The following is a 10,056-nucleotide window of genomic DNA, read 5'->3' on the forward strand; positions in this document are numbered from 1 at the left end:
CCTGCCGGGAGTTGTAGTCCACACATCCACCCTTCAGTACATTATTGACTGGGAGTGGAACTACAACCCCCAGCGTGAACCGCGGGATGCGCGCCTCCCAGCTGTTGCATTTAAATCCCCCATTGGTACATTCAAGCAGTAACAAGATGCTGTGATCAATGAGAGTATTCACAGCACCAATTGGTGTAACCTACTAGGAAGTCCCACAAGTTTCTATTTTTGAAAAATAATAAGGAAATGTGCTTTCATATTTCTGTTTTACAATATGTGCTTCACAAATGGTGTATTCCTTTCTTGTTCCCCTGTTTGGTTTAAATTTAATTAAAAATAACATTTTTCAAATAACTCGAAAGGTATGGTTTCTCTTTTTTTCAGTGGGGATTTTGTGAAGGTGAGGGTGAGGGAGGGAGCAAATGCCTTTCTGCACGCGATAAGTGAAAAATATGAACATTTTTATTTTAGAAATATGGGTTTTTATTTACTTTTCTTTAAAAAATTGATTATATTAAGTACTATGAGAGGCAAATGAGAGATTACAGGTTGCTGTGGTGGTTTTGCAAACTACCAAAACATGAAGAACAATTTTTTTAAAGATGAAGTGATTAATTTTGCTTTATATCTACATTTGATATATTAATCAGCATTGAATTTTTGATCAACAATTTTGTATTTTTGTAGAGACTTTCATATAAACAACCAGCTCATACATTGCAAAGCACAAGCAAAAGAAAGAATGCCATGTTCAGATATCTGGAGGAGAGAGGTGCAGAAAGGCTAAGGGCAAGAGAGAGCACATAGAATAAAGGGTTAAAGAACTTCAAATGCTGGAAATCAGAAACAAAAACAGAAATTGCTGAAAAAACTCAGGGTTGGCAGCATCTGTGGAGAGACATCAGAGTTAACTTTTGAGCCCAATGACCCTTAGAAATAAGACAGTATGCTGAATGCCAGATATGGTTTTGCAGTGCCACATGACATAATCTTGCTGCCTTACAGCCTCATAGAAAGATACAATGTCTGCCAAATATTCCTGTTGTTAATAATCTAGAGGCCTCGGATATTGTTTCAGAGTTCTGGGTCGAAATCATGCCAGAGCAGCTCATTGAATTCTGTTAATAAAATTTGGATTTCAAAGTGATTGTGTACATGAAATTACCATATAAAACCTAGTTCACTAATGTCATTTAGGGAAGGAAATCCGCTGTTTTATATGATCTGGCTTATATGTGATTCCAGATCAACAGCAATGTGGTTGACTCCTATCAGCTTTCTAAAATGCATTTACAAGTCCTTCACTTCAAGGACAATTAGGAAAGGGTAAAAAAAATGCCAGCTTTGCCAGCAATCAGACTACCAGATGACTTCATCATTGATGTCATAGTGCCTCAGCACTGGCATTGTTGTTTATCGTTGTTTGATTTTAGTGAAAGCTGCTCCTTGTGCTGTGCCCCAATACTACTTCAGGTCCTTAGCAGTGAGCTTGAGCTGATGATAAGTTAGCTAAGAACACTGCTAAATAATCTGTGAATCCATCAAATCATTGCACTGTTTTTTCAACTGTTGTTACTTAATGCAACTAGTGCAACAGAACTTGCTCTGTGTATTTGACTTTGGACATCTTCAATTTTATTTATTTAATTCTGGTTCATCAGACGGCCTTCAGCTACTAGTTGCACTAAATTCTGGTTACAGTCTGCAGTGGCTTTTTCCATTACCTCCACACCCATAGATTAGATTAGATTCTCTACAGTGTGGAAAAAGGCCCTTCCGCCCAACAAGTTCACACTGCCCCTCTGAAGAGGAACCCCCCCAAACCCACTCCCCTACCCTATATTTATCCCTGACTAAAGCACCTAACACTGTGGGCAATTTAGCATGGCCAATTCACCTGATCTGCACATCTTTGGAGTGTGGGAGAAACTAGAGCACCCAGAGGAAACCCACACAGACACAGGGAGAATGTGCAAACTCCACACAGAAGGCAGGAATTGAACCCAGGACCCTGGTACTGTGAGGCAGCAGATCTAACCACTGAGCCACTGTGCTAGCATGGATCTAATCAGATGCTATGTAAGAGTAGTAAAAAGTCTTAAGGCAAGAGACAATATTCTCTTGTGCACATAGTAAAAGGCACAAATGCCAATACTGGAGGCAAGTGCAAATATATAAAAAAATGTGCTGGTTGGAAGACCTATCTAACACTGGAGGAGTGCTTGAAGATGATGGCATCCATCCATCACAGGAAATGAAAATCTGTACCATCTTTATGTGACTTCTTGATTGAACATCTTTTGTGGCTGATCTGGTGAGTACCAATCCCTCTGCAACTGGCACAGATGTGAGAAAATCTCAGTGACTGCTGAGGTGAGCTCAACTGTCCTCAGATTCAGCCTGAAAGGCAAGCTAAAGTAGATGGATAAAATGGAATTAATCAAGAAAGTGACAACTCCTCCAGACTAGATTAGCAGCATGATAATAGTGAAAAAAACCCTAGAAAACAGTAAGCATTGATCTAAACAATCTCAATGAAGCTTTGAAGAGATTTTCCTTCCCCATGCCAATAGCTGAATAAATTTTGCTACAACTTACAAATGTACAGGTTGATTATTGGCAACTGAAGTTGGATGAAAACAGCAGTTTTCCAACTGATGCCGTCCAGGAAAGTGTTGCTCATGCTGTTTGGCCTTTCAGAAGAGTATCAATACAGCTTGAAATAGTGACCTTCTCAGAGTGAAGCTATTGTGGATGACCTACCAGTTTATGGTTGTGGGGGCACAATGGAAGAAGCCATTGCAGAAAACAATCAGAATCTAGTGCAACTAATAGAGAGAACTTGCCAAAAGAACTGGAAATTAAACAAGTACAAAGATGTATTGAAGATGTGTGGAGTCAAATATATAGGCCAAATTTTGATAGCAAAATGATTTCATCAGCATTAAGTAACAGCTGTAGCAGAGATGCAGTAACCAACAGTTGTGAAAGCAGATGCAATAATTCAACAGATTCACTAATTGTTTAGCAATGGTCTTGCCTAATTTGGCATCGGAATATGCTAATGCTCCCTGCTAAGAACATGCAGTGGTATTGAGACACAAAACAAGAAGCAACTTTCACTGAAATCAAACAACTATTGGACAACAATGCCAGTGCTGAGTTCTATGATGTCAATGATGAGATCACCTTGCATGATGATGACAGCAATGCTGGACTTGGAGCAACACTTCTGCAGCAAGGAACACCCTGTTCTACCTGCAGCAAGGATCTTAATACAAACTCAACAACGCAACATTCAGATAGAGAAAGAATGTCTAGCTATTGTCTTTATATGAGGGTATTTTAATTCATACCTATCTGAGAGAGACAAAATATTGGTGGAGTCTACCTACAAATCCACTTCAAAACATCTTCCACAAACCAAGTCTATCTGATCCAAAGCATCTGCAGAGACTGTTACTCTCTTCGTTGAGATGTTTTAGAAGACAGAACGCAAGGCTTAGGGAGGCATTTTCAGGATGGCAACCTGCAACTGATGGCACGGAGCGGTGCTTGGACCACAATTATGTACAGTTTAAATTAATGACTTGCGTGAATGTACTATAGCCAAGTTTGCTGATGGTACAAAAACAGATAAGGATGACACAAAGAGTGCAGAGGGATGTGGACGGGTGAAGCAAGCTGGCAAAACCTTGGCAGATAATGTGGAAAAGTGAGATTATGCACATTGGGATGAAGAATAGAGAAATTGAATGTTTTTTAAGTGAAGAAAGACTGTGGAAAGCTGTAACACAGAGGCATTTTGGAGTCCTCATGCACAAGTCACAAAAAACTAGTATATAAGTTCAGCAGATAATAGAGTAGGAAAATGGAATGTCAGCCTTTATCTCAAAGAGAATTGAGTCTAAAAATAGGTGAGTTTCGCTAAAACTGCACAAAGCATTAATTCCACAGCTGGCATACTGTAAACTGTTTTGGTCCCCTTATCTAAGAAAAAATATACTGAACATTACATTCTGAAAGGGAAAGGTGAATAGCCAGCATGTAGTACATGTCGGTTGCCAATGCCATGGGTAAAAAAAGAAAGGAAGTAATGCAGCAGCAGCTTAAAGAGGTGGTAAATTAAAGAAGAGGACTATTAAGGTTATAATCTCTGGATTACTTCCAGGTCACGTGCTACTGAGTATAGGAATAGGGAGATTGGTCAGATGAACGCATGGCTAAAGGAACGATGGGAAGGAGTGCTTTAGATTTTGGATCATTGGGGCAGTTTCAGGGGTAAGTGGGACCTATGCAAGCTGGACGGGCATACCTGATCAGGAATGGCGGCACATTTGTCTGTGCTGTTGGGGAGATTTTAAACTGATTTGATAAGGGTATGTGGCAATCAGCAGATGATAAGTTGGGGGGAAGACCCAATCAGAAGGAATGCCAGGAACAGACATGGGCATGATAAGACACATGGGAGGACTGGAAAGCTAAATTGCATCTATTTTAAGGCAAGGACTGTAAGGTGGGTGAACTTAGAGTATTGATCAACACAAGGGAATATGACATTGTTGCAATTGCTGAGATATGGTTGAAGGAAGGACAGGACTGGCAGCTCAACATACCAGGGCATAGAGATTTCAGGTGGGATGGAAGCATGGAAGTAAGAGGTGGGGCATTGCTTTATTAATAAAGCAAACCATCACTGCAGTTATAGAATGGTATTTAAATGAGGCCATCTGAGGAGAGCTTAGAAGTAAAATAAGGGGTGATTACCTTACTGGGATTAAACTAGATTCCAACAGATGGAGGGAGATAGAGGAGCAGATATGCAGGCAAATCACAAAAAGTTGTGAGAAACAAGGTTATAGTTGTAGGAATCAACTTTCCTGACATTAACTGGGATTGCTTTTGTGTGAAAGGATCAGATGGGATGGAATTTTTAAAGTGCATCCAGAAGAGCTTTTTGTGTCATTGCGTTTACAGTCTGACTGAAGGTGGGCAGTGCTAGACCTAAACTAGGGAATGAAGCTGGTCACGTTGTTGAAGTTTTAGAGGGCAAGCTTGTTGTGGATAGTACCATAACTTAAGTTTCAAAGTCATTGTTGCAAAGGATCAGGATAATGCAAAGTTGTGTCTAAACGGGAGCAAAGCTGATTTCAATATCATTGGACAGGATCTGGCAAATATAGACTGAGTGCAACGACTTGCAGGTAAGTCTACATTTGTCAAGTGAGAATCTTTTAAAAGCGATACAGTGAGAATTCAGGGCCAGCATATCGCTGTAAGAGTGAAGGGCAAGGGCTGCAGGTCTGATGAACCCTGGATGTCAAGGGATAGTGAACATTTGGTAAAGTAAAGGAAGGAAGCATATGTAGGTAACTTGCATTAAAAATAGTGAAAGACCTTTAAAAGTGTAGGAAGTGTAGGTGATTACTTCAAAAGGAAATCAGAAGGATAAAGAGGGGCCATGAAACATCTTTGGCATCTTTTGAATTACTGAGGAAAGGGTGGGACCTATAAGATATCAAAGGGTCAACTTGTGCATAGAGCCAGAGCATGGTCTCTGGCTACAATCTGATATTGATCAGCTGGTAAAATGGGCAGAGCATTGGCAGATGGAATTTAATCCCAATAAGTGTGAAGATGTATGTTGGGATGGGTAACGGGAAGGATAATAAAAATGAATGGTAGATCCCTAAGGAGTACTGAGGAACAAAGGGACCTTGGTGTACAAGTCCATTGAACCCTGAAGATGTCAGATAGGAGCTTGCCTTCATTAGCCAGGGTGCAGAATGTATGAGCAAGGAAATCTTACTACAACTTTATAAAACATTTGTTGGGCCACTGGTGGAATATTTTGTGCAGTACTGGTCACCACACAATCTGAAGGACTCAATTACATTGAAGAGGGTGCAAAAGAGATTTACCTGGATGAAAGGCCTCAATTTAAGGAGAGACTGGTTGGGTTGGTATTATGTTCTTTGGAGTGAGGGAGCTGAGGGAATATCTGTTTGAGATGTATAAAATTATGAGAGGCATAAACAGAGTAGATCATGTGAATCTCTTCCCCATGACAAATTTGTCTGAAACCAGAGGGCATATATTTAAGGTGAGAACCAAATGGTTTAGAGGAGATCTGAGAAAGAATTTTTTTCACCCAGGGGATCATAGAAATATGGAACATGATGCCTGAGAGGGTGGTGGTGGCAGATACTCTCACATCATTTAAGAAGCATTTGGATGAGTACTTAAAATGCCAGGCCATCTTAGACAATGAACCAAATGGGATTGGAGTAGTTTGGTGTTTGTTGGTCAGAAGAGACATAGTAGGCCGAAGAGCCTGTTTTGATGCAATATGACTCTATGGTATTGGAAGCAGGTTCACTAGGTTAATGCTGGTTAGTGAGGGACTCATTTATGAGGAGAATTGAGTAGATTTGGCCTATAGCTGTCTAGCGAACCTGATAAGGTAGATGTGGAGTGATTGTTTCCTCCTGAAGGAGAGTCTAGGGCCAGAGGACATAATCTCAGAAGAAGGGCTTGCACACTTGAGGCAGAGGTTTGGAGGAATTTCCTCACTCAGGGTGTAATGAATCTGTGGAATTCATTATTTAAGGGGGCTGTTGAGCTAAGTCATTAAGTATATTCAAGGCTGAGAAAGACAGATTTTTAATCAATAAGGAAATCAAGCGTTAAAGGGAAAAAGGCGGGTAAATGGAGTTGGGGCTCATTGGATCAGCTGTGATCTCATTCAATGTCAGATCCGATTTGATGTCCAGAAAGGCTGAATTCTGCTTCTTTGTCTTATGTCTGATGGTCTTACCATTTTATTTATGAATAAGAATTTTACTTGTGACCATGACCAGGTAACTTATGTAATTTGTAACTGTGAATGATATTACATTGACTTTTTGTTATATTTTCTGAAAAGGGGGTCATCTAGTGAAATACAATTGTTCCTTTAGTATACAGGCTGGCTTGCTGTTGTCATGTGGTTTTGGTATCTCTGTTTTAAGTGCTTCTCTGTGAAATCTGTGGGAACCATTAAACACACATTAGTTGAAACAATTTCCAGACCATTATGCCATTAATTCTATCAATTGAAGTTGAAACTGACTGGTTCTGTGAATTAATTTTGAAGCTAAAGGACATTAACGGGGCAAAGAAAGATGGAAGCAATGAAAAAGTGATGCGTTGCTATGTTAGAATTACATTTCACAACTCCTCATTGACCACATTTCTTTAATTCAGACAATGCTTAATTGCAGCATCAATGCGGTGATACCATTTCTTCCTTGTTTTCTTCCCTATGTTAGGATATACATCACAGTGCAACATAAGAATAGGCCCTTCGGCCCACTACGTTCATGCCAACCATGATGCCATTCTGAATTAATCCCATCTCCCTGAGCGGGTCTGCATTCCTCTATTTCCTGGCTGTTCACGTTTCTGTCTAAATGACTTTTAAAAGCTGCTCTATTATCTGCTTCTGCCATTGTCTCTGGCAGCCCTCTCCAGAGTCTGTCGCCGAGTATGTAAAAGACTTGCCTTGCACATTTCCTTTAAATCTTTTCCTTCTCGCGCTAAACCTGTGAACCCCTAGCATTTGCAATTTCCATCCTGGGAAAAAAACTCTGACATATGCTGTAAAGAAAACAATCCAAGTTTGTCCAAAACAAAAACAGGAATTGTTGGAAAAGCTCAGCAGGTCTGGCAGCATATGGGGAGAAAAATCAGAGTTAAAGATTTGGGTCTAGTGACCCTTCTTCTGAACTGACCTTCAAGTTCTCCTTATAGTTGATGCACTAAAGCATAAAGTTTCCTCTGTAATTCTGAGGTTTAAGAGAAGCCCGTTGAATTTTGGTTATAATGAACAAATTGAACTACAAAAAACAATTGGTATGTACATAGATTGATACCCAGCCAATATCAATGCCACAAAATTCAGAATCATCTTTGCCACAAATTTATAACTCTGACCCCTAACTCTGTACCCCAACCTCTCCTTTCCATTTAGCCCAATAAGCAGGAAGTATGGGGTGGTGATAACATGGGAGGGAAGGTGGTTTGTTCCATGTCTGATACTTTGCAATTTACATTCTTAAGGACCCACTCTCTTATCAAGTATACACAAATAGTTCTCTTTATCATTACATCAGGACAAAAAACTTTTTTACAGCCAACAATCCTTATAATCTAATAGTATTTGAGCACCAAGGAACCTTTGCCTCCACTATTGTCCAAAAACACATTTTTCAAATGGCAATCCAACTTATCCAAATTATCTGTAGTATGTATTATTCATTTGCATAAGAGGTTAAGGATACTTCCAATGATTGAAAGAAAAACCTATGTCCACTTCAATTATACAAGGTACTTTTAGTCCGTACCTGGTGTGTTTGGGTTACATTGTCCGTTAGGATTGTTAACGTTTCAAATCCAAACCCAGGTCTCCTCAAATTCACTTGGAGTTTTTAATGCAAATAGGAAGATTCATGAGTGACCAATCAGCTCTCAGGTTAGATCAACCATGACAATTTTTCCAAGCTGGCTGTATGCCTCAATTTTAAAACATCAACAACTTACGTTGGAATGAAATCATGTATCGAATTGCACCACTGTTCTGTGAAATGTAACATTCAGAGCTCACTGGGTTCCAAGAGTTGTTGGGTGGCAGCATTCAATTCTGCCCTGCGATAGGGGTAGGAGATTTTGCCATATTTTCAATGGGTGCATGAAGTGGAGTTCAAATGAAACAGAGACCTAAGGGCAGTTAGTTGAAGACAAAGATGGGGCAGACTGTACTTTAGGATTCCTCAGAGTTAGGTGTACTGATAGGAACCACACAGATTGCATTTCTTTGGGGAATCAAGAGCACTTAATTAGCTCTGTGTAATCAGGGCTCAGGTCTTTGGCTCTGTGCTAAGGGTAGCTGTGAAGGTCTCTGAAATAATCCCACAGAGGCCAATGTCCTAACACCAAGTCGCCCTTTATTTACATGAGGAGAGTCCTTGACAGTGATCCACCTCCCTCAGAGCCAGCTCTCAGAGTGAACAGGATATCTGACACTCCTATCCTTATCTGTCAGCCAGAGCTCCCTGTTTGGACCAAATTAACAGTCCCAATCAGGGAACTCATATTCTATGAGGTCCTCCTGGCTGACCTTGTTACAATCATTACAGGCTCAATAGGAAACCTGTGAGCCATTAGTGCAGCTTAGAGATGAGGCCATAAATAATATTATTTCAAACAATGCAGAAAGTTCAGAGCTCAAGGAAATCCCAGGGTATATGTGGCTCAGTGAAGCTAGTTTTGGTGGAGAGCTGCTTATGAACATGTACTGGATTGCAGTTTTGGAATTCAATTTTACATAGACCCAGGAAAGGATTGGAAAGGAGTAGTCACTGAGGTAGCCTATAACAGGGTTTGGGGGAATGAGAGGTGAGGGATGTTTGGGCAGGAATGGCGGAGGGGCGGGGTGGTGGGGGAAGGGTAAATATTCTCAAGACCATATCAGAAAAAAGATGAAGTATTAGTATCCCTTGTGAAGTGTAATATTTACCATATATTAATTCTGGAGCTAGAAATAGGTTGTACATTCATTGTAGACTGTAGCTTGTTTGGTACTGAAATTTGTTCACAACCATGTAATCTTATGGTTTTATTCTCTTAATAAATCCTTGAATCTCATTTTAAGACTAGTTTAGCCATAAAAGGTCTATTAGTCCATAACCATATTATAAAACAAAGTTGGTGGCCTGATCTGGGGTCACAGCATTTAACAGTTTAACATAATAAAACATCCCAAGCCATTTCATTATAAAATGGTATGACACCAAACCATATAAGGACATATTAGGTTGCATAAGCTTAAAGTGCATTAAAAGGAAGAAGCTAAGATAAGAGGCAGGGAGGTGTAGAGAGAGAAGTTTTGAACCTGGGGCTAAGGCAACTAAGGACATGGGGGCATTGATTGCAGGTTGTTGTTTTTAATTATTAACTGGGTTTTCGTTAGTTGAGAGTGTGTTGCTGGAAAAACACAGCAGGTCAGGCAGCATCCAAGGAGCAGGA

The sequence above is a fragment of the Hemiscyllium ocellatum genome, chromosome 3, assembly GCF_020745735.1.
Source record: "Hemiscyllium ocellatum isolate sHemOce1 chromosome 3, sHemOce1.pat.X.cur, whole genome shotgun sequence".
NCBI classification, from domain to species: domain Eukaryota; kingdom Metazoa; phylum Chordata; class Chondrichthyes; order Orectolobiformes; family Hemiscylliidae; genus Hemiscyllium; species Hemiscyllium ocellatum.